Source organism: Diuraphis noxia, unplaced genomic scaffold (assembly GCF_037042655.1).
Source record: "Diuraphis noxia isolate RWA-SAM2 unplaced genomic scaffold, SU_Dnox_SAM2 contig0004, whole genome shotgun sequence".
NCBI classification, from domain to species: Eukaryota; Metazoa; Arthropoda; class Insecta; order Hemiptera; family Aphididae; genus Diuraphis; species Diuraphis noxia.
Genome location: NW_028301714.1, coordinates 48,206,384 through 48,230,508, shown reverse-complemented (window position 1 = coordinate 48,230,508; position 24,125 = coordinate 48,206,384). Strand labels below are relative to the sequence as shown.

Sequence of the window (24,125 nt, the reverse complement as noted above, 5' to 3'; positions counted from 1 at the left end):
CATTATATTTGGTCTATTAGATTAATTGATTTTAAAAAATTAAGTATTTTAGTTTGTAACGTAGTTATAACGTCACATTGTATTATTTATATATAATATATATATTTTGAAATATAAAGTTGGCAACGTAGCCTAAAAAAACGTTCGCAATCGTTTGGTTTTCGGCTAAAAAAACAAATTCATCCGATAAGTGACATTCGTTCGCAATCGTGTTATAAAAAAGGTAAAACGTTCGCAATCGTGTTATAACCGCTAGAAGGACAATATTATTACAATAATAAACTATTTAAGTGTTTATAGAAAAATACAATATAAATATAATTATAATATTTGAGTAGTGAGTAGTGTCATAGTGAGTACCTACTTATATATGGCTATATAGGTACCTATAGTATACCTATAGTTTTATTATTAAAAGGACGTCTAACCCGAATGTGTTTTCTCCGTCTTACACACGTACGACATAGGAAATGTTCAACACAATAGTAGGTACCTATATTATAATTTTTAAGTTATAAGTAATAAACATAATATACAAATTCGACATCTAAAATAACTGAAAGAAACAATAAAAAAAGCTAAAATAAATTGGTTTATTTGGAATAAGAATAGAGTGAGTCTAATTTATATATATAAAAATTAAATTTCTATCTCCTACCTAGGTATATGAAAAAAGAAGTATTTGCTTTAAAACCCTAGCCCTACTTATTATAATTGTCATAATTAACAATATTATTATGCTACGAAGATGTGTTTAGTGAGATTGTGGTGGCACATGGTTGGCATATTGGTGGCTTTTGCCGTAGATAATTAATTAATTATAATAAATAACAAATTTGTAATTAATTATTAGTTTCTTATTCGGAGAAAACTTTTGCCTTGGAATTTTACAAACTAGCTTTCGCCCGATATGGTCGGTACGGAAAATTAATGTGTACACTGTATAACTTAATTTTAACTTTAAAAAGCAGTAATTACATTTATTTAATAGTTCATATATTCAATATATTTTAGTAAAAATATGCATGTGCTTCTAACATTTAAACACCATCTTAAATATTCTTAATCGATAATCAAATAAATAAATTTAAAAAAAATAATTAAAATCATACCAAGGTATAGTTACCTGCTTTATTTTGTTATACATAATTTTAGTTTAAAGTTACCCATTATTTCGGTATAGTTATCTCATTTCATTATTGCCCGATGCCCTGCAATGAACAGATTGTATACAAGGGCATCGTTGATACAAAAGTAGTATTATAATATATATCTAGGTATCTATGGATTTCTCTTATTGATTTAGTACAATATAATCCATGGCGATTGTCAAAGTCGTTGCGGAGGACGCAGTCTATTAAAGATTCTAACATTTTAATTAGATAGCAAACATGACAAAATAGATATGAACGAAAAACATCCTGATTTCCGTTGAATCTTTTTTTTCATAAATCACATTATTTATAGACTTCAATTCAGCAGCATCTGATGCGTTTCCATTTCAGCGTCGGAGTGCATACACGTCGCGGACTCTAACAAAGCCAAAAATAATTGATATTTAAGGTAAGTTTGTTTTAATACCAATTCTTTTGCGGCTTAATATTATAAAAGAATTGAGGTACACGTTCGTATACTTTTACAATGGTGATGTTTGCAAAGAGTTCTTCACCTGTGCATTTGAAACTAAAAACTACAATAGGCACTTTAAACATACTTTATATTGTGACTTTTTCAAATATAATAAAATATTCCCTTGAACCCAAAAAGTCAGACTTATTATGGCCTTTTACAATTTTTTAAGTAAATGCAAGACTGTCATATTTTGATATGTGGCTGTATTGCATACAGAAATTGATTTTCAGACATACCAAAATATGGCAGTATTGAATTTAAGCTATGTTTATTTTTGTGTCATATATCCAATTATATCAGTATTGAACTTTAAATTATTAATGAATAATAAAATATTATTAACCATTAGTTTTTTTGAAATTTGATTAAAATTATTGTTGTGTTATAATTTATAATTGTACATGTAATATATATAAGGATGAAAATTAATCATTTAATAGTTGTAGGTATGTAATCAATATCTTTAAAAATAATTTACTATAAAACACTAAATAAAAAATAAAATACTACTTGTCTTTAAGTCAATAAGCTTATTTTTAACTATTAAAGTAACAAATAATATGACAAATTAAAAAATAAATATATTCTAAACTGATAATGACTATAAAATTATCAAATGCTTTTGAATAACAAGAGTACAAGACTATAACATTATGTACGAATTTGAATAATTTATTATTATTTTAATAATATAGGTAATACTTGTTTGAAATACAATGTAAAAAAAAGTTACTCATTATAATTATCATGGCCTTATGTTTAATAATATTATGCTACCTATGGCTTTGAAAATAAATAAATAATAAGTCTAATTCTATTATATAAATTAATCACCATCTTCATTTTTTTATTATTATTATTATTATTATTATTATTTTATTAGTAGGTATTTGTTATATGTATAATCAATTTCAGATATTTTTAAGTTTTTATAAAAATGATAATAAGTATCTGGAATAAGTTTTGCTTTGCGCGATAAAATTAAATATTTTTCATTTGTAAGATTCCAGGCTTTTCAATAAATGCAAATTTCATATGTAATGTATGTTTGATAATTTTATTTTTATTTAAAACTATAATTTCTTGATAATTTGCTTGCCCATAAGTTGTTTAAATTGTTGTAATAACAATTTATCAGGGAATTCATTTTTAACTTTAATTAATTTGATATCTCTCTATAAAACCATTTGTCCGATAGTATTTTTATTAAAGTTGTTACAAAAATCTTTACTATGACACCTTGTTCTAGTTAAAATGTCATCAAATTCTGATTTTAGACCTTTCTTATGATGTTCCTGAGCTTTTATTTTCCTTCCAGTCCTTGTCTTTAATACTATCATCAAAATCTTCATTATCTAAATCTGTAAACAGAATAAAAACTGTGTTGTAACATAAAGTTCATATAAACACAAGATCATTGAGATCAACATAAAATTATTATTTATTATTAGAGTCAGTTATTTAATCACACTTTATAAGTTTCCATTGAAACCTAATAGCTCAATGAAATTTTGTGATTTTTCATTTAATTTGTTTGAATGTGTGGTTTTCAATGATAAATCGTCTGAAAAAATATTATACTAATATAGCTTGTAAAAAATTGCAACTGTGTAGCTGCTAAGTACCTACTTACTGTTCTCATATTCATGTACTTATCACTGAAGGTGTAGTATTTAACCATCCAATATTACTTTATTTTAAATATTAAATTCTGCATTTTTAATAGCTGTTAATATTTTCATAGAACAATAACACAATTAAATTAAAATTTATGGTTGATAAGGTTTTGTACATTAGATATTATCAGAAAATGATTAATATAATGAATTGCATTCGGTATTTATTAGGGTATTATACAAAATATATACAATAAGCCAACAACTGACATAGATAAATATATTATTACCTATTTATACATTATATTTTTAATTCATATTGCTTAAAAGTTAAACCGTTTAAAATTAAATTAAATTTTTACAGATTTATAGGTAAACAATTTTATATATATTTTTTTTTATTCACATCGACAACAAAGGCCATTAGTTACGCTTATTTACAATAATGATATAATATAATATGTAGGTACTGATACAATAGTAAGTTATTTAATTAGGATAAAACATTTTTTTTTTATATAAGATTGAACAATTTTGTTTTTCTTAAAAAATTAATTATGTCTAGGTTTTTTTCATGAATAGGTTATTTTATATTTTACGTAGGTACCTAATTCAATAATTTATTAAAATTGCATTTATTATTTATTTTCTAAAAAAAAACACAATATATCAAAAATTAATAAATAATAAATTGGAATAATATTTTTAAAAATTATTGAAGTAAAATAAATAAACATTAATACAAGTAATTATAATTAATCTTTACGTTATTAAAATAAAAACGAACCGGTAGGTATCCGAGTTTTAGTAGATAACTCGTTGTGGTTAGTGAACTAGTGAAGAAATAATAAGATCTTGAATAAAATATTAAAAAATAAATAAATTAACACATTATAACTAGGTAGGGAAGATAAAAATTAAACATTAATCGGATTATTTTAGATATATAATACCTGTAATGCATAAAAGAAGCATGGTCGTAATCAATAATCAAACAAAAATAGGCTAAGAAAAATAATATATTATATTATAATTTCAATTTAAAATTAAAATTACAAATATTTTTTGGTTATTGTTGTATCACATTTAATTATTTAAACGTACGTTATTCATAAACGCGAACCTCCTTGGTAATAGAAGTTTTATTGAAATATTACATATCTTTGGATTTATCCTATTAGCGTAACATAATATAATCTGTGGCAATTGTCTTTTCAGAATCAAAAGTGGCAGTCCATTAAAGATTCTAAAATTATAATTTCAATGAGCACTAGAGCAAACATGAACTAAAAATATTCTGAATTCCGTATAATTTTAATTTCATAATTAATAATATTTTCAGATTTTAATTAAGTATCTGACGCGTTCTTACGTCGGTATCGGAGTGTACCCATACACGTCTCGGATTTCACCAAAACCCCGAAAAAGAGTCGATGTTTGAGGTAAGTTTATTTTCATATTCTCTTGAGGCTTGAATCTTATGTTAGACTTTAAATAACTATTTAACGTCACGAAAAATATATTCCCAAGTTCCAAGTATCGTTGACGCATATTTTATTTCTAAGCGCGAAATTAAAAAATACGCGAGATCGAATAATATAAACGCGCTGCGTCGTTTTTCAGGTTGCCAAACGTAAAACCTGTAGTTAGTTAATTGTAATATACGTTTTAACTGATAACTTCAGTATCCAAAACTCATAGGGATCAATTTAAATTCGTAAATGGTAATTTGTTCCAAATCCAACGTTAGAAGTCAGGAATTTAGAATAAAATATATTTTATTTCGATAAATTATGTATATTATAGATATTTATAGTTATTTATAATCTTTATTCTTTATCTTATATCTAATATCATAGGTACTTATTAAGTTATTACATTGTAGGTACACCTATAAAGCCCTACGACCTAAAGACTAATATAATTGATCACTGACTGGTGAACTAAGCGGTTATGAAAAATGTATTATAACTTAGTTATCATGCATATAATAAATATCTGTTAAAATAGTGTATCTACCTATTACATACACACAGGAGTTATTATTTTCTTCAAAATTGTACAGTCATTATTTATTATGAAGTTACGTAAGGTTAGGTAAATAAACAAACTAATTTATTGCAATCGAATTTTTATTCATTTTATAAAACTCAATCTTTCAAAAATTATTATAGAATAACAATTATAATATTCATGAATTCTTGAAATAAAATAAATAAACAAACTAAAACACGCAATAATAATTAAAGTTTGTATAAAAAATTATTAAAATAAAAATGAATCAGTACTAGAGTTTTAGTAGCGTAGTAGCCATACAGTAGGTATAATGTTTTTATAGCCATATCAAATGAATAAGTTCTTGAATAAAATGATCAAAACAACAAAACATAATAACAATATACGGATTGTTTAACTATATTTTATCTGTAATAATGAATAAAAAGTGGGTAAGTGGATGTCGCTCTGCTGTATAGGTAAGGGGGTGGGGTGGACCTCTGACAAGTGTAGGTTAAATTTGAATGCAATGATATGTATCATTGTATACGAAAAACGATTCTAAACGAAGATGATTTGTCAGTTTAGGATATATTATATTTAAATATTATCAAATATTCTATTTTGAAACAAATATTTTATTTTTCAATTAAGACGCATTTTGCATAAGGAATGGTTAATCAATTTTTCCAAAAACATTGCATGTAGTTATCATAATTCATAATACCTTGTATTAACATAGATATACATATACCTGGTTTGAGGATAAATCGTTATCATTACGCGATTTCATAAAAATTTAAAACTCAAACGCTCAGAACATTTTTCATATAATGACGCATCAAATTTTTTCAATAGCTATTTGAAAAAAAACTTAGTATTAAATTAAATTAATTAATATATATAATATATATATAATATAAATTTAATATATTAAATTTTATAATCTTAGATATCTTATAAGGAATTATCTTGTATTAAATTTTCAAATCTTAGGTTTAAACAGAAAATTTTTATGAACATCTAGCTTAAAACAACTTGCGAATTTTTGTGATTTTTACGTATTTTGTAAAAATTCAAAATTTTAATGCTTATAAAAAAAATTGTGACTATGAATTTATTTTTATTTTTCAACTGCTATTTTAAAAATATGCTAAGAACCTTGTATTAAACTTTCAAGATTTTCTAACCAAAAAATAAATTTTTATCGATATTAATTTTAAGAAAAACTAATAATGATCAAAAATTGCATATACCTAAGAATAGTTCAACTTAAGTCAAACATTTTTGAAAATTTTAAAGTGATTAGAATATATTTATATAAACATTCGGTGAAAATTTCATGTATCAATGGTCATTTGTTTTAAAGATACATCAAAAATCAAAATCGATTTTGTCGAAAACTGATTGTGCGTAAAATTTCCCGTTTTTCCCTTAATTTTTAGTTTGTTTAAAAAAATATTATGAATACTTATGACCACCAAAGTACCGACTAGATTCACTTTCTGATCGAATAACGTACTGAAGTCAAAAATCGAAGCACTTTTACTGCCCCAAAACGTGATGACAGACACAAAAAAATAAATATTCATGGTCAAGACGAATTTTTGTCAATATTTGAACTTCAAATGCTAATAAAAAAAAAATTGTGACTTGGTATTCTTATAATTTTTTAATCACTATAAGAATAACCTATGAGAAACTTTATATTAAAATTTCAAGTATTTTGATGGGGCCAAAATAATTTTATCAACACTTCAAAAAAAAAATTTTCAGTAAAATTGAATATAAATATCTCAAAATATTTTGAAAATTGAATCGTGTAAAGAAAATGCCAATTTAATTAACTGGTAAAATTTTCAAGTATCTACGACTTATATTTTTTGAATGATAACAAATATTTAAAATCGTCTGAGGATAAATCGTTGTCGTTCCGCTATTTCATACAAATTTAAAATTAAAACGCACTTAAAATTTTTCCTATAATGATGCTTCAAGTTTTCTCTATAGCTACTTGAAGGAAAACGTATAGAAAACTTAGTGTTGTATTTTTAATCCTTAGTTATAAACACAAAATTTTTTTCAGTGGTCCATAAATAACTCTAAAACTAAACTGTATATAGATTACACTAACATAAACATTTGGTGAAAATTTCAAGTATTTACAGTGATTGGTTTTTGAATTACAATCATATAAAAAAATCGATTTGGTCGAAAACTGCTTTTGCGTAAAAATCCGTTTTTCTGTCATTTTTTTTTTTGTTTCTCTCGATTGGAAAATTTTTACTTTTGACCTCTATAATGCACCAACGATATTCTCTTTTATATCGGAAACCACCCCCAACGTTTGAAGTTGAAGCATTATTTCGACTAGTTATGATGTACAGACACACAAAAAAAAAAACCACATCATTGTAAAATCAATACATTCATCACTTCGTTCAGAATCTAAAATGAATAGGTCAGAAAATATTGTTGAATATTTTATTGAAATTTCAGAGATGGTATTCGTCAGTGAAGATTTGCCAACTAAATATCATATTCGTTGTGAAGCCTTTTTTGAAATATATTAACAATGTTTCAAAGATGAAGTTTTATAGTAGATTCAGATATTAGGTAAGTGATTTTCTATTTTTCAGTAGGTTTATTTTTATTTTATTAATTTATTAATTGATCAGGAGATAGATTACTTTCAATTTTAAATTATTCGTTTTGTAATCACCGGTATAACACTATTCAAGTTATCAATAAAATCATGATAAAAATTAGGAAATTGGTCAGGTATAATATTTAAAATTTTTTTTTTTTAATAATTTCCTCAATGATATTTAAATATTTTCACCAATTATCAGGTACGATGACCTGTAGGTACTATAGGGACTGGGAGTGTGAGAGTGGGGGCAGAAAAGGATAAAGAGATAGGGTGGAGAGATAGAGAGAAAGAGAGAGAGAGAGAATGAGAGAGAGAGAGATTGTGAGAAGTAGTGTAGATAGATGGTAGAGAAGCAGAAGAAAAATCGAGAGAAAAAGGGTGAGAAAGAAAAGGAGGGATAGTAAGAGAGATAGATAGTGTGAGGTAAGGTTAGATTAGGTTAGGTTATGTAAGGTAGGTACTATAGTGACTTGTAGAGAGAGAGCGAGAGAAGGATAGTGTGAGATGGAGTGAGAGAGGCAGATAGGATGAAGGATAAGAAGATAAAGTGAATGAGGGGGTGCAAGTGTGAGAAAAACGGGTAGAGGGGGAATGTCAGACCAGTGAGTGTGAGAGAGATAGGTGAGGGGGATGGTGTGAAAATGATAGGGTGAGAGAGAGGTAGTGTCAAAGGGAGATGATAAGGTTAGGTGGGGGAACAGAACAAAAAGCGAGAGAGAATTGTGAGAGGTTGTGAGAGACAGTGAGATAGGTGAAGGGGAGGGCGTGATAGGGATAAGAAGAAAGAGGGGTAGTGGCAGAGAGAGAGGATTAGATTAGGGGGGGAAGGGAGATAGTTAGGTAGAATAGTTATGTTAACAATTCTGAATATGTAGGAAAGGATCTTAAATTGCAAAGGTCACTCGACCCTTTGAGTGGTACTACCAGGTTAGGTAAGGTTTACAACCTTCGACTTATGGGATAGAATAAAAAGAGAAGGTTGGTTAGGCCGATTAAGAGGATGTCAGTGGAGTTTTTTTTCTCCGACTCATGCGCAATATATCAAATTTTATGTACACAATAATCTTAATAATTTCTAAAATTAGAGAAAAATGAATGGTTAGATTTTTATCTAGGGCATATCATAGGCTTATTATACTTAAATTATTATTAAGTGAGTTTTGAGTATTTTAAAGTATTTATAACTCGCTTCAAATATAGCCTATAAGATGCTCTAGGTATTAATCATAAGTAACTTAAAATTTTAAAAGAGGCCATTTCACTCTAATTTTAGAAATTATTATGATTATAGTGTACGTAATATTTGCTATGTTGTGCGTGGGTCAGAGAGAAAAAAAATGCACTGACATCCTCTTAAGTGTTATCAAGTCAAAAAGCTCTTGATTGTTGATTGTTTACATTATTATAAGTCTTGTAAAAAGTATTACTTTGTCATTACATATTTTGTTAAAATATCACACCAATCAAAATATGAATATTATCTTTAAAATAACAAATTTTATTTTTATATACAAATTTAAAATTTCATTAAACATATTATAGTTAATAGTCTTATTATGAAAAGTATTGTAATGCTCAATAAAAAAAAGTATTAGAGTTGTGGCTTGATAAGTAAAAAAATTTAAACATTATAAATTCTCATTCTCAAAATATTCATCTTAGGACTTCAATTTCAAAATAAAATATTTGAATACTTTTGTTTAATATTACTTTACAAGATTGTACTATGATTGTAATTAAAAAAGTAAATTTGAAAGTAGGCATGATTGGAAGTAAAAGTTATAATTAATAACTGTAGAGCTAGGACTTTTATGTACTTACAAATAATTCATCAAATATATGCAGTTAAATATGCCTTAAAAAAATTTACATTCTTTTATTACACTATAAAAATTACTTAATTAAATATTTTATGCATTTTATCATATGTTTATATATGTATGTATACCGTGTGTCCCACAAAACAGGGTAGGTACACTTTATCACTCATTACCCTTTAATTATACCCTGTAATCAATCATAAATTCCTATATGACTTAAAATTCTTTTAACTCAAATATTTTAGTGGTATCCATACAACTTGGTTTTGTTGTTTTTGTGATTGGCGCAGACTTCTACTTTTTGTTTCCCATGAGTATTATTTTTTTTTTTAATATGTTGTTATGTTGTTTATTCATGAGACATTGTGTTAGATTAGTAAAATGTTTTGCTAATATTTTGATACTCCAATCAAAAGTTTGGTATAGTAGGAAGTTAGCATCTAACGTTTCCTGGCATAATTATTTATCGTAGAAATGTCTTCTCTTGATAACTTTTAGGTATGTAGGTAGTAGAATATCGAATGTCTTTTATGAAGTACCTACTTAATATGTATGAGATTGGATATTAGAATCTCTAATGTATTATTCTTATTTGATGTTTTGTTGTCTTTTTCTTTAGACTTTTGGAATATTTGCTTGATTGTGGCAATAGTATTTAATGACATTATTCATTTGGTAAATTATTGAATATTAGAATTTTGTTTTTGTGGTGGTTTAGTATGATCAGATGAGCCCTTCCTTGTATAAGGATTTCATAATTATTATGATCTGGAATCTGAATGGATAATCCATTTAATTTCTTGTAGCTTACATTTATTTATTTTTATAAATTAAAAATTTTTGTTTTTATTTTATTGTTTTTGGACATTGATTTGTAATTAGATTATTAGTATTATTTTTAGGTACCTATAGTCTTGTAGAAATCTGTAAATGATGACATTTTAATTGGTTATTATGTTAAATTTGTATTTTTGTTGTATGGTTAACTTGTAATAATATGATTTTATTCTTCTAACATGAATGATGTTTTCAGTTAGTTTTTTATCGTAGATTAATTTTACTTTATAATTTAATTCTGATATTTATTTATTATTTTTAAATTACTTTAAATTGGCCTCTGTATTTTTGTGCTAATTTAGGCGTTTTGCCTATTTGTGAAAATGGAATTTTTATTAATTTTTGGTCACCTGGACTAAAGCTTACTATTCCGTGACTTTTGTCTAAATAATTTTTTCGTTTAATTTGTGCCATTTTTTTAATATATGTGGAATTTCATTCCTTATTTCGTTTAGATCCTTTAATAATTTTTATATGTTGAAAGGCATGCTTTTTCTGGTATTAGTATAATATCTATTAGAAAATAAGGTTCAAAATCATGCATTAGGAAAAAAAAATGCTATAATTATTAATTGTATGTCGTACATTCGTACCTAATTAAGTGATTTGTCGAATCCAATGTTTTTATCGTTTGCATATAATGTTATTGTATTATAGCCCGTCTGATACTCTGTTTTCTTTACCATTTTTATGTGATATATCAAAGGTGAAATTCTTATAGTTCAATATTATTTTTGAAAAAGAAACATTTGTTTGATATTATTGAAAAATTCATTTTGTCCATGATTATGAACACTTATGTTAGGTAAACTTTGTTGTTTGTTCCAGTTATTTGATCGTTGTTGTTATCTCTGGACATTTCTTTTTTTCTTTTGTATTTAAATCAGAATTATTTGTTAAAAGTCGGCTATGAATTATATTTCCGATAATCTGCTATGGATTATGTTTTATTTATTATTAGTCATCGTTTGGACTATAATCTTAATTTTATTTGAATCTTAACGACTGTGTGTTTAATTCTTTTATAAAAAATGTATTATTCTTCTTTGGATTATATTATTTTATTTATTATAATTCAACGCTTTGACTATAATTTTAATTTTATTTGATATAGCCATTTCTTGTATGAGAATTTCATGATATACAAAAACGATATTTAAAATAGGGATTTCCATTTAAAAATAATGAAGAAATATATGACATATAAGAATTTTAAGTCATATAGGATTTTATGATTGATTTGTCTAGTTTAATGCCCAACAAACAGAATTAAAGATATTTACAGGTTAATGAGCATTGAGCAATAAAGTGTACCCTGTTTTTTGAAACACATGATATATTGTATATATTAAAAAAAAAAAAAATTAAAGTGCTAGTAAAAATTTCATTTTTCTTTCATATTTAATATAATTATATTTTGATACATAAAAATATTTACCTAAGTGCTTGATTTTCAATAAACTATCAAAATATGCACTTAAAACATTTAGAATTACTACTACTAACCTAGAAATAAGCATACAATAAAACTTACAAAAAAGAAAAAATATATAAAATGCATAAAAAGTCTTTGCTCTAAAAAACATAAAATGTTTTAAAATAAAAATTTGTAATAGTAATTTGTCCAGATAAAAGAAAAACAACTTTTGAAGGGGGTTAAGAGTTAAAAGAATTTCATTATGAAATTGAAAGCAACTTATATTACTAGTTTTTTTTTTAAAATTAATCCAAATCTCTAATGATGGAAAGAAGAAATAAGATCTGGTGATAAGTAATTTTTCTGAGAAATACAATCATTTTTACAGTATTATTTTAGTTGAGTGTTGGAATCTATACTAGTGTTAATCGTATACTTTTTCGACTAGTCTAATGGAATTTTAAAATTTAAGATTTTAGAAAAAAAAAATTTTTTTGTTGTTAACGTATGTATATTTTATTACCTAGGTATTCAATATTTTAAGTGAGATACGTGTTGTTGTTATTATTAGCTATAAAAATAAAAAAACATTCTTGAACTGAAAAATAGACGTACAAGTAATAATTATCTCATATAATAGATATGGTTTCTATATGTTAAAAAAGTAAATTTTGACCTAAAGGTCAACACATCGACTGTCGTCGCTAGCTCCCGGATGGGCAACCACCTGGGTTCTTAGTGACGAATCCTCGTATTATTTACATGTGTTTAAAACCAAACAGTAAAATCAGGTTATGCAGTTGATATCTTGAAAACAAAAAAATTGCCTCTGGCCTGGTATATGCACTGCACACTAGTCGTATACTGTATTTTGGGGTATGGTGTGGCGCGGTGGTTTGCCGTGGTCAAACATCGCCTGGCGTCACTAGCTCCTGGATGGGTGACCACCTGGGTTCTTAGTGACGAATCCTTACCCCACATACTCACGTGTTTCTAAACAAACACACGCAATATGGATATATAATTGCTGAAGGATTTGTTTGAAAAAAAAAACGTATATTATGTAATAATAAAAATAATAAGAAACCAATTGTACATTGTTTAAGTCTAAATAAGATATTATACTTCATACTATAACTTTTTAATAATAATAATTAACAATAAGTATGTAATTTGAGATATTTTAGATGGTTAAATTTTCTTCTGGACACTTGATCTTTGTTACAAAAAATGTACAGACACTGTAATGTAAAGATTACCAATCACACAGCAAAATGTTATGTTGAAATAATAAATAATAATATTTTATTGTAGAAAAGATTGTGTAAACATTTTTTTTGATCGTTTCATTTAAAAAATATTCAAAATCGTAATAATTCAATTTTTGGTGTCTAGGGTCCTTTTAATTAGTTACCATATAAAAATAAAAATAAAATTACCATTATGGTACCACCCGACGTTTTTGGGCCCAAAAAAGCATGATAACTATAATTTTAGTGTGTTGGAAGGGAAAATAATTTAGATATACACCAATTATGTACCTAATAATATTACAAAAGTTGTTTTGCTTTAATAAGGATGTCGCACTCTCATTCTCTTCAACAGGACTTTTGTAAGTCGGAGACAATACAAACTCATAAATCTTTAATAATTATAAGTTATTACTTGTACAATTTAAATCCAATCATACTTGCGAGTTAAGATGACAAGTTTTGATTAAGACTTGATAGAATGTACTATGGATGTGTTAACAACAGTTCCCCTCACGTATACTCATTTATGCACTCATCGCAGACAGACACTCGTCGTCATATAAATATGTGCTTAAAGTTATATACATAAAAAAATGGGCGTGGCTCTATCCATAGGTAATATATTATCTAAGAAGCAGTTGCACCGAAGTCCTCAAAATCTAGTAGGGAGAAAAATATTTTAAGAGGCTCAACATCTTAATAATAAGAGCTATTTCTAAGAGGTTAACAATCAATAGAACAACTTGATAAGTAAACACTAATATCGGAAATCAACTAAGGATCTTTTTATTCAAATTGTCCTAGTTAACCATCCGTTTGTCACGCGTTACCCAAGTACCCAAACAATTTCTACGATCATTTAGATTGATACTTATTAAACCCAGTGTCGTAGTCAGCCTTCCCGAGTGGTATTGGGTGTATAGTACTGTATACACTTATTCCCTCCTCAAATCCTAACCCTGGCTACGGCATTGCCTTCCCCGCGGACAAGTAGATGGTTACCTACATAAGTCATCAGAAGGTTAGTTTAGGTTAGGTACCTATCGACAATGGTAAGTAGAGCTCAAGTGATGATAGATGACTATCATCACTGGTCGTGACTTTTGCATAGATCTTTTCTTACTAACTAACAAGGTATTCGAAATTGTCAACATAACAATGAAAAATATTTAAAAATTAAGGAGGAAAATATTAATAATACATTTATACTAACATATAATATTATACTTATATATTAGTTAATTATACATAGTTTTTTTTTAGCTTTTATAATGAATACTTAAAACTTAAAATATTATATATACCTGATTAATATTGACATAATTTGGATCACGGATTTGAAGCCATACGAGTAGTAGTGTTATACCAGTATTTCATATGAACTAATGTCAATCACACTAATTAATGCGTCCTCTGATCATAATTAGTTCAACAAACTATATAAAAAACTAGTTTATTTTTGTGTTCACAATTTTCAAACTTTATAAACCACTTGCCACTAAAAAACATAATTTTATCATGATTTAATTATCCTTCTTTTGTTTTTCATGAGATAACATAGAGCAGTCTTTATTGTGTTTTCCAAGACCATAATTTTTTCCAAATTTCTTTTTTGATCCTTAAAAATAATTTGCTTGTGGGCGCCAATACCCCCTTTCCATTTTTATTTTCAAAATATAACTATAGTTTATTTTTGTGGACACAATTTTTAAACTTTATTAGCCACTTGCTATTATAAAACATAATATTATAAAAATTTAATTATCCTTCATTTATTTTTCTTGAGAATACATAGTGCAGTCTTCATTGTGTATTCCAAGACTCTAATACATTTTTTTTTTTGATCCTTAAAACTCATTTGCCAGTGGGCGCCAATACCCCCTTTCCATTTTTATTTTCAAAATATAGCTTTATTTTAATTTTGTGTAGACAACTTTTAAACTTTATAAGCCACTTGCCACAATTTTTAAACTTTTTTAACCATGTTCAACTAAAAATCATAATTTTATCATGATTTAATTATCCTTCTTTTGTTTTTCTTTAGAATACATATTGCATTATTTATAGTGTATTCTAAGACTATAATTTTTTCCAAATTTCTTTTTTGATCCTTAAAAATAATTTGCCTGCGGGCTCCAATACCCCTTTCCATTTTTATTTTCAAAATATAGCACTAATTTATTTTTGTGTACACAATTATTAAACTTTAATAACAACTTCCCAGTATAAAATATAATTTTATCATGATTTAATTATCCTTCTTTTGTTTTTCTTGAGATAACATAGTGCAGTCTTCATTGTGTATTCTAAGAAAATAATTTTTTCTAAATTTCTTTTTTTGATCCTTAAAAATAATTTGCCTGCGGGCGGAAATACCCCCTTTCCATTTTTATTTTCAAAATATAGCTTTATTTTCATTTTGTGTAGACAACTTTTAAACTTTAAAAGCCACTTGCCACAATTTTTAAACTTTTTTAACCATGTTCAACTAAAAAACATAATTTTATCATGATTTATTTATCCTTCATTCATTCTTTTTGAGAATACATAGTGCAGTCTTCATTGTGTATTGAAAAACCATAATTTTTTCCAAAAATCTTTTTTGATCCTTAAACATCATTTGCCTGCGGACGCCAATACCCCCTTTCCAATTTTATTTTCAAATTATAGCTTTATTTTATTTTTGTGTAGACAACTTTTAAACTTTATAAGCCACTTGCCACAATTTTTAAACTTTTTTAACCATGTTCAACTGAAAATCATAATTTTATCGTGATTTAATTATCCTTCTTTTGTTTTTCTTGAGAATACATATTGCAGTATTTATAGTGTATTCTAAGACTATAATTTTTTCCAAATTTCTTTTTTGATCGTTAAAAATCATTTGCCTGCGGGCGCCAATACCACCTTCCCATTTTTATTTTCAAAATTTAGCTCTAGTTTATTTTTGTGGACACAATTTTTAAACTTAACAAGCCACTTGACGATATAAAACATAATTTTATCATGATTTAATTATCCTTCATTTTTTATTTAATTTATTTTTCTTGAAAATGAATAGTGAAGTCTTCATTGTGTATTCTAAGAAAATAATTTTTTCTAAATTTCTTTTTTGATCCTTAAAAATAATTTGCCTGCGGGCGTAAATACCCCCTTTCCATTTTTATTTTCAAAATATAGCATTATTTTAATTTTGTGTACACAATTATTAAACTTTAATAGCAACTTCCCAGTATAAAATATAATTTTATCATGATTTAATTATCCTTCTTTTGTTTTTCTTGAGATAACATAGTGCAGTCTTCATTGTGTATTCTAAGAAAATAATTTTTTCTAAATTTCTTTTTTTGATCCTTAAAAATAATTTGCCTGCGGGCGCAAATACCCCCTTTCCATTTTTATTTTCAAAATATAGCATTATTTTAATTTTGTGTAGACAACTTTTAAACTACATAAGCCACTTGCCACTAAATAACATAATTTTATCATAGTGCTATTATGCTTCATTTATTTTTCTTGAGAGTACTTATTGCAGTATTTATAGTGTTTTCTAAGAAAATAATTTTTTCTAAATTTCTTTTTTTGATCCTTAAACATCATTTGCCTGCGGACGCCAATACCCCCTTTCCAATTTTATTTTCAAATTATAGCTTTATTTTATTTTTGTGTAGACAACTTTTAAACTTTATAAGCCACTTGCCACAATTTTTAAACTTTTTTAACCATGTTCAACTGAAAATCATAGTTTTATCATGATTTAATTATCCTTCATTCATTTTTCTTGAAAATGCATAGTGAAGTCTTCATTGTGTATTCTAAGACTATAATTTTTTCCAAATTTCTTTTTTGATCCTTAAAAATAATTTGCCTGCGGGCTCCAATACCCCTTTTCCATTTTTATTTTCAAATTACAGCTTTATTTTATTTTTGTGTAGACAACTTTTAAACTTTATAAGCCACTTGCCACAATTTTTAAACTTTTTTAACCATGTTCAACTAAAAAACATAATTTTATCATGATTTATTTATCCTTCATACATTCTTTTTGAGAATACATAGTGCAGTCTTCATTGTGTATTGAAAAACCATAATTTTTTCCAAAAATCTTTTTTGATCCTTAAACATCATTTGCCTGCGGACGCCAATACCCCCTTTTCATTTTTATTTTCAAATTATTTCTTAATTTTATTTTTGTGTAGACAACTTTTAAACTTTATAAGCCACTTGCCAAAATTTTTAAACTTTTTTAACCATGTTCAACTAAAAATCATAATTTTATCATGATTTAATTATCCTTCTTTTGTTTTTCTTTAGAATACATATTGCATTATTTAGAGTGTATTCTAAGAATATAATTTTTTCCAAATTTCTTTTTTGATCCTTAAAAATAATTTGCCTGCGGGCTCCAATACCCCTTTTCCATTTTTATTTTCAAAATATAGCACTAATTTATTTTTGTGTACACAATTATTAAACTTTAATAGCAACTTCCCAGTATAAAATAAAATTTTATCATGATTTAATTATCCTTCTTTTGTTTTTCTTGAGATAACATAGTGCAGTCTTGATTGTGTATTCCAAAACTATAATTTTTGCCAAATTTCTTTTTTGATCCTTAAAAATTATTTGCCTGCGGGCGCCAATACCCCCTTTCCATTTTTATTTTCAAAATATAGCACTAATTTATTTTTGTGTACACAATTATTAAACTTTAATAACAACTTCCCAGTATAAAATATAATTTTATCATGATTTAATTATCCTTCTTTTGTTTTTCATGAGATAACATAGAGCAGTCTTTATTGTGTTTTCCAAGACCATAATTTTTTCCAAATTTCTTTTTTGATCCTTAAAAATAATTTGCTTGTGGGCGCCAATACCCCCTTTCCATTTTTATTTTCAAAATATAACTATAGTTTATTTTTGTGGACACAATTTTTAAACTTTATTAGCCACTTGCTATTATAAAACATAATATTATAAAAATTTAATTATCCTTCATTTATTTTTCTTGAGAATACATAGTGCAGTCTTCATTGTGTATTCCAAGACTCTAATACATTTTTTTTTTTGATCCTTAAAACTCATTTGCCAGTGGGCGCCAATACCCCCTTTCCATTTTTATTTTCAAAATATAGCTTTATTTTAATTTTGTGTAGACAACTTTTAAACTTTATAAGCCACTTGCCACAATTTTTAAACTTTTTTAACCATGTTCAACTAAAAATCATAATTTTATCATGATTTAATTATCCTTCTTTTGTTTTTCTTTAGAATACATATTGCATTATTTATAGTGTATTCTAAGACTATAATTTTTTCCAAATTTCTTTTTTGATCCTTAAAAATAATTTGCCTGCGGGCTCCAATACCCCTTTCCATTTTTATTTTCAAAATATAGCACTAATTTATTTTTGTGTACACAATTATTAAACTTTAATAACAACTTCCCAGTATAAAATATAATTTTATCATGATTTAATTATCCTTCTTTTGTTTTTCTTGAGATAACATAGTGCAGTCTTCATTGTGTATTCTAAGAAAATAATTTTTTCTAAATTTCTTTTTTTGATCCTTAAAAATAATTTGCCTGCGGGCGGAAATACCCCCTTTCCATTTTTATTTTCAAAATATAGCTTTATTTTCATTTTGTGTAGACAACTTTTAAACTTTAAAAGCCACTTGCCACAATTTTTAAACTTTTTTAACCATGTTCAACTAAAAAACATAATTTTATCATGATTTATTTATCCTTCATTCATTCTTTTTGAGAATACATAGTGCAGTCTTCATTGTGTATTGAAAAACCATAATTTTTTCCAAAAATCTTTTTTGATCCTTAAACATCATTTGCCTGCGGACGCCAATACCCCCTTTCCAATTTTATTTTCAAATTATAGCTTTATTTTATTTTTGTGTAGACAACTTTTAAACTTTATAAGCCACTTGCCACAATTTTTAAACTTTTTTAACCATGTTCAACTGAAAATCATAATTTTATCGTGATTTAATTATCCTTCTTTTGTTTTTCTTGAGAATACATATTGCAGTATTTATAGTGTATTCTAAGACTATAATTTTTTCCAAATTTCTTTTTTGATCGTTAAAAATCATTTGCCTGCGGGCGCCAATACCACCTTCCCATTTTTATTTTCAAAATTTAGCTCTAGTTTATTTTTGTGGACACAATTTTTAAACTTAACAAGCCACTTGACGATATAAAACATAATTTTATCATGATTTAATTATCCTTCATTTTTTATTTAATTTATTTTTCTTGAAAATGAATAGTGAAGTCTTCATTGTGTATTCTAAGAAAATAATTTTTTCTAAATTTCTTTTTTGATCCTTAAAAATAATTTGCCTGCGGGCGTAAATACCCCCTTTCCATTTTTATTTTCAAAATATAGCATTATTTTAATTTTGTGTACACAATTATTAAACTTTAATAGCAACTTCCCAGTATAAAATATAATTTTATCATGATTTAATTATCCTTCTTTTGTTTTTCTTGAGATAACATAGTGCAGTCTTCATTGTGTATTCTAAGAAAATAATTTTTTCTAAATTTCTTTTTTTGATCCTTAAAAATAATTTGCCTGCGGGCGCAAATACCCCCTTTCCATTTTTATTTTCAAAATATAGCATTATTTTAATTTTGTGTAGACAACTTTTAAACTACATAAGCCACTTGCCACTAAATAACATAATTTTATCATAGTGCTATTATGCTTCATTTATTTTTCTTGAGAGTACTTATTGCAGTATTTATAGTGTTTTCTAAGAAAATAATTTTTTCTAAATTTCTTTTTTTGATCCTTAAACATCATTTGCCTGCGGACGCCAATACCCCCTTTCCAATTTTATTTTCAAATTATAGCTTTATTTTATTTTTGTGTAGACAACTTTTAAACTTTATAAGCCACTTGCCACAATTTTTAAACTTTTTTAACCATGTTCAACTGAAAATCATAGTTTTATCATGATTTAATTATCCTTCATTCATTTTTCTTGAAAATGCATAGTGAAGTCTTCATTGTGTATTCTAAGACTATAATTTTTTCCAAATTTCTTTTTTGATCCTTAAAAATAATTTGCCTGCGGGCTCCAATACCCCTTTTCCATTTTTATTTTCAAATTACAGCTTTATTTTATTTTTGTGTAGACAACTTTTAAACTTTATAAGCCACTTGCCACAATTTTTAAACTTTTTTAACCATGTTCAACTAAAAAACATAATTTTATCATGATTTATTTATCCTTCATACATTCTTTTTGAGAATACATAGTGCAGTCTTCATTGTGTATTGAAAAACCATAATTTTTTCCAAAAATCTTTTTTGATCCTTAAACATCATTTGCCTGCGGACGCCAATACCCCCTTTTCATTTTTATTTTCAAATTATTTCTTAATTTTATTTTTGTGTAGACAACTTTTAAACTTTATAAGCCACTTGCCAAAATTTTTAAACTTTTTTAACCATGTTCAACTAAAAATCATAATTTTATCATGATTTAATTATCCTTCTTTTGTTTTTCTTTAGAATACATATTGCATTATTTAGAGTGTATTCTAAGAATATAATTTTTTCCAAATTTCTTTTTTGATCCTTAAAAATAATTTGCCTGCGGGCTCCAATACCCCTTTTCCATTTTTATTTTCAAAATATAGCACTAATTTATTTTTGTGTACACAATTATTAAACTTTAATAGCAACTTCCCAGTATAAAATAAAATTTTATCATGATTTAATTATCCTTCTTTTGTTTTTCTTGAGATAACATAGTGCAGTCTTGATTGTGTATTCCAAAACTATAATTTTTGCCAAATTTCTTTTTTGATCCTTAAAAATTATTTGCCTGCGGGCGCCAATACCCCCTTTCCATTTTTATTTTCAAAATATAGCACTAATTTATTTTTGTGTACACAATTATTAAACTTTAATAACAACTTCCCAGTATAAAATATAATTTTATCATGATTTAATTATCCTTCTTTTGTTTTTCATGAGATAACATAGAGCAGTCTTTATTGTGTTTTCCAAGACCATAATTTTTTCCAAATTTCTTTTTTGATCCTTAAAAATAATTTGCTTGTGGGCGCCAATACCCCCTTTCCATTTTTATTTTCAAAATATAACTATAGTTTATTTTTGTGGACACAATTTTTAAACTTTATTAGCCACTTGCTATTATAAAACATAATATTATAAAAATTTAATTATCCTTCATTTATTTTTCTTGAGAATACATAGTGCAGTCTTCATTGTGTATTCCAAGACTCTAATACATTTTTTTTTTTGATCCTTAAAACTCATTTGCCAGTGGGCGCCAATACCCCCTTTCCATTTTTATTTTCAAAATATAGCTTTATTTTAATTTTGTGTAGACAACTTTTAAACTTTATAAGCCACTTGCCACAATTTTTAAACTTTTTTAACCATGTTCAACTAAAAATCATAATTTTATCATGATTTAATTATCCTTCTTTTGTTTTTCTTTAGAATACATATTGCATTATTTATAGTGTATTCTAAGACTATAATTTTTTCCAAATTTCTTTTTTGATCCTTAAAAATAATTTGCCTGCGGGCTCCAATACCCCTTTCCATTTTTATTTTCAAAATATAGCACTAATTTATTTTTGTGTACACAATTATTAAACTTTAATAACAACTTCCCAGTATAAAATATAATTTTATCATGATTTAATTATCCTTCTTTTGTTTTTCTTGAGATAACATAGTGCAGTCTTCATTGTGTATTCTAAGAAAATAATTTTTTCTAAATTTCTTTTTTTGATCCTTAAAAATAATTTGCCTGCGGGCGGAAATACCCCCTTTCCATTTTTATTTTCAAAATATAGCTTTATTTTCATTTTGTGTAGACAACTTTTAAACTTTAAAAGCCACTTGCCACAATTTTTAAACTTTTTTAACCATGTTCAACTAAAAAACATAATTTTATCATGATTTATTTATCCTTCATTCATTCTTTTTGAGAATACATAGTGCAGTCTTCATTGTGTATTGAAAAACCATAATTTTTTCCAAAAATCTTTTTTGATCCTTAAACATCATTTGCCTGCGGACGCCAATACCCCCTTTCCAATTTTATTTTCAAATTATAGCTTTATTTTATTTTTGTGTAGACAACTTTTAAACTTTATAAGCCACTTGCCACAATTTTTAAACTTTTTTAACCATGTTCAACTGAAAATCATAATTTTATCGTGATTTAATTATCCTTCTTTTGTTTTTCTTGAGAATACATATTGCAGTATTTATAGTGTATTCTAAGACTATAATTTTTTCCAAATTTCTTTTTTGATCGTTAAAAATCATTTGCCTGCGGGCGCCAATACCACCTTCCCATTTTTATTTTCAAAATTTAGCTCTAGTTTATTTTTGTGGACACAATTTTTAAACTTAACAAGCCACTTGACGATATAAAACATAATTTTATCATGATTTAATTATCCTTCATTTTTTATTTAATTTATTTTTCTTGAAAATGAATAGTGAAGTCTTCATTGTGTATTCTAAGAAAATAATTTTTTCTAAATTTCTTTTTTGATCCTTAAAAATAATTTGCCTGCGGGCGTAAATACCCCCTTTCCATTTTTATTTTCAAAATATAGCATTATTTTAATTTTGTGTACACAATTATTAAACTTTAATAGCAACTTCCCAGTATAAAATATAATTTTATCATGATTTAATTATCCTTCTTTTGTTTTTCTTGAGATAACATAGTGCAGTCTTCATTGTGTATTCTAAGAAAATAATTTTTTCTAAATTTCTTTTTTTGATCCTTAAAAATAATTTGCCTGCGGGCGCAAATACCCCCTTTCCATTTTTATTTTCAAAATATAGCATTATTTTAATTTTGTGTAGACAACTTTTAAACTACATAAGCCACTTGCCACTAAATAACATAATTTTATCATAGTGCTATTATGCTTCATTTATTTTTCTTGAGAGTACTTATTGCAGTATTTATAGTGTTTTCTAAGAAAATAATTTTTTCTAAATTTCTTTTTTTGATCCTTAAACATCATTTGCCTGCGGACGCCAATACCCCCTTTCCAATTTTATTTTCAAATTATAGCTTTATTTTATTTTTGTGTAGACAACTTTTAAACTTTATAAGCCACTTGCCACAATTTTTAAACTTTTTTAACCATGTTCAACTGAAAATCATAGTTTTATCATGATTTAATTATCCTTCATTCATTTTTCTTGAAAATGCATAGTGAAGTCTTCATTGTGTATTCTAAGACTATAATTTTTTCCAAATTTCTTTTTTGATCCTTAAAAATAATTTGCCTGCGGGCTCCAATACCCCTTTTCCATTTTTATTTTCAAATTACAGCTTTATTTTATTTTTGTGTAGACAACTTTTAAACTTTATAAGCCACTTGCCACAATTTTTAAACTTTTTTAACCATGTTCAACTAAAAAACATAATTTTATCATGATTTATTTATCCTTCATACATTCTTTTTGAGAATACATAGTGCAGTCTTCATTGTGTATTGAAAAACCATAATTTTTTCCAAAAATCTTTTTTGATCCTTAAACATCATTTGCCTGCGGACGCCAATACCCCCTTTTCATTTTTATTTTCAAATTATTTCTTAATTTTATTTTTGTGTAGACAACTTTTAAACTTTATAAGCCACTTGCCAAAATTTTTAAACTTTTTTAACCATGTTCAACTAAAAATCATAATTTTATCATGATTTAATTATCCTTCTTTTGTTTTTCTTTAGAATACATATTGCATTATTTAGAGTGTATTCTAAGAATATAATTTTTTCCAAATTTCTTTTTTGATCCTTAAAAATAATTTGCCTGCGGGCTCCAATACCCCTTTTCCATTTTTATTTTCAAAATATAG

General features: G+C 26.0%; 1 long non-coding RNA gene across 1 annotated transcript; it reads left to right on the top strand.

Annotated features, from left to right (window-relative positions):
• Positions 1-270: 270 nt before the first annotated feature.
• Positions 271-7,859, top strand: LOC149056143 (uncharacterized). Its single transcript, XR_016191294.1, has 4 exons — positions 271-485; positions 1,468-1,563; positions 4,591-4,690; positions 7,743-7,859. It is a non-coding gene; the product is annotated as an uncharacterized LOC149056143 (long non-coding RNA).
• The last annotated feature ends 16,266 nt before the right edge of the window (positions 7,860-24,125 follow it).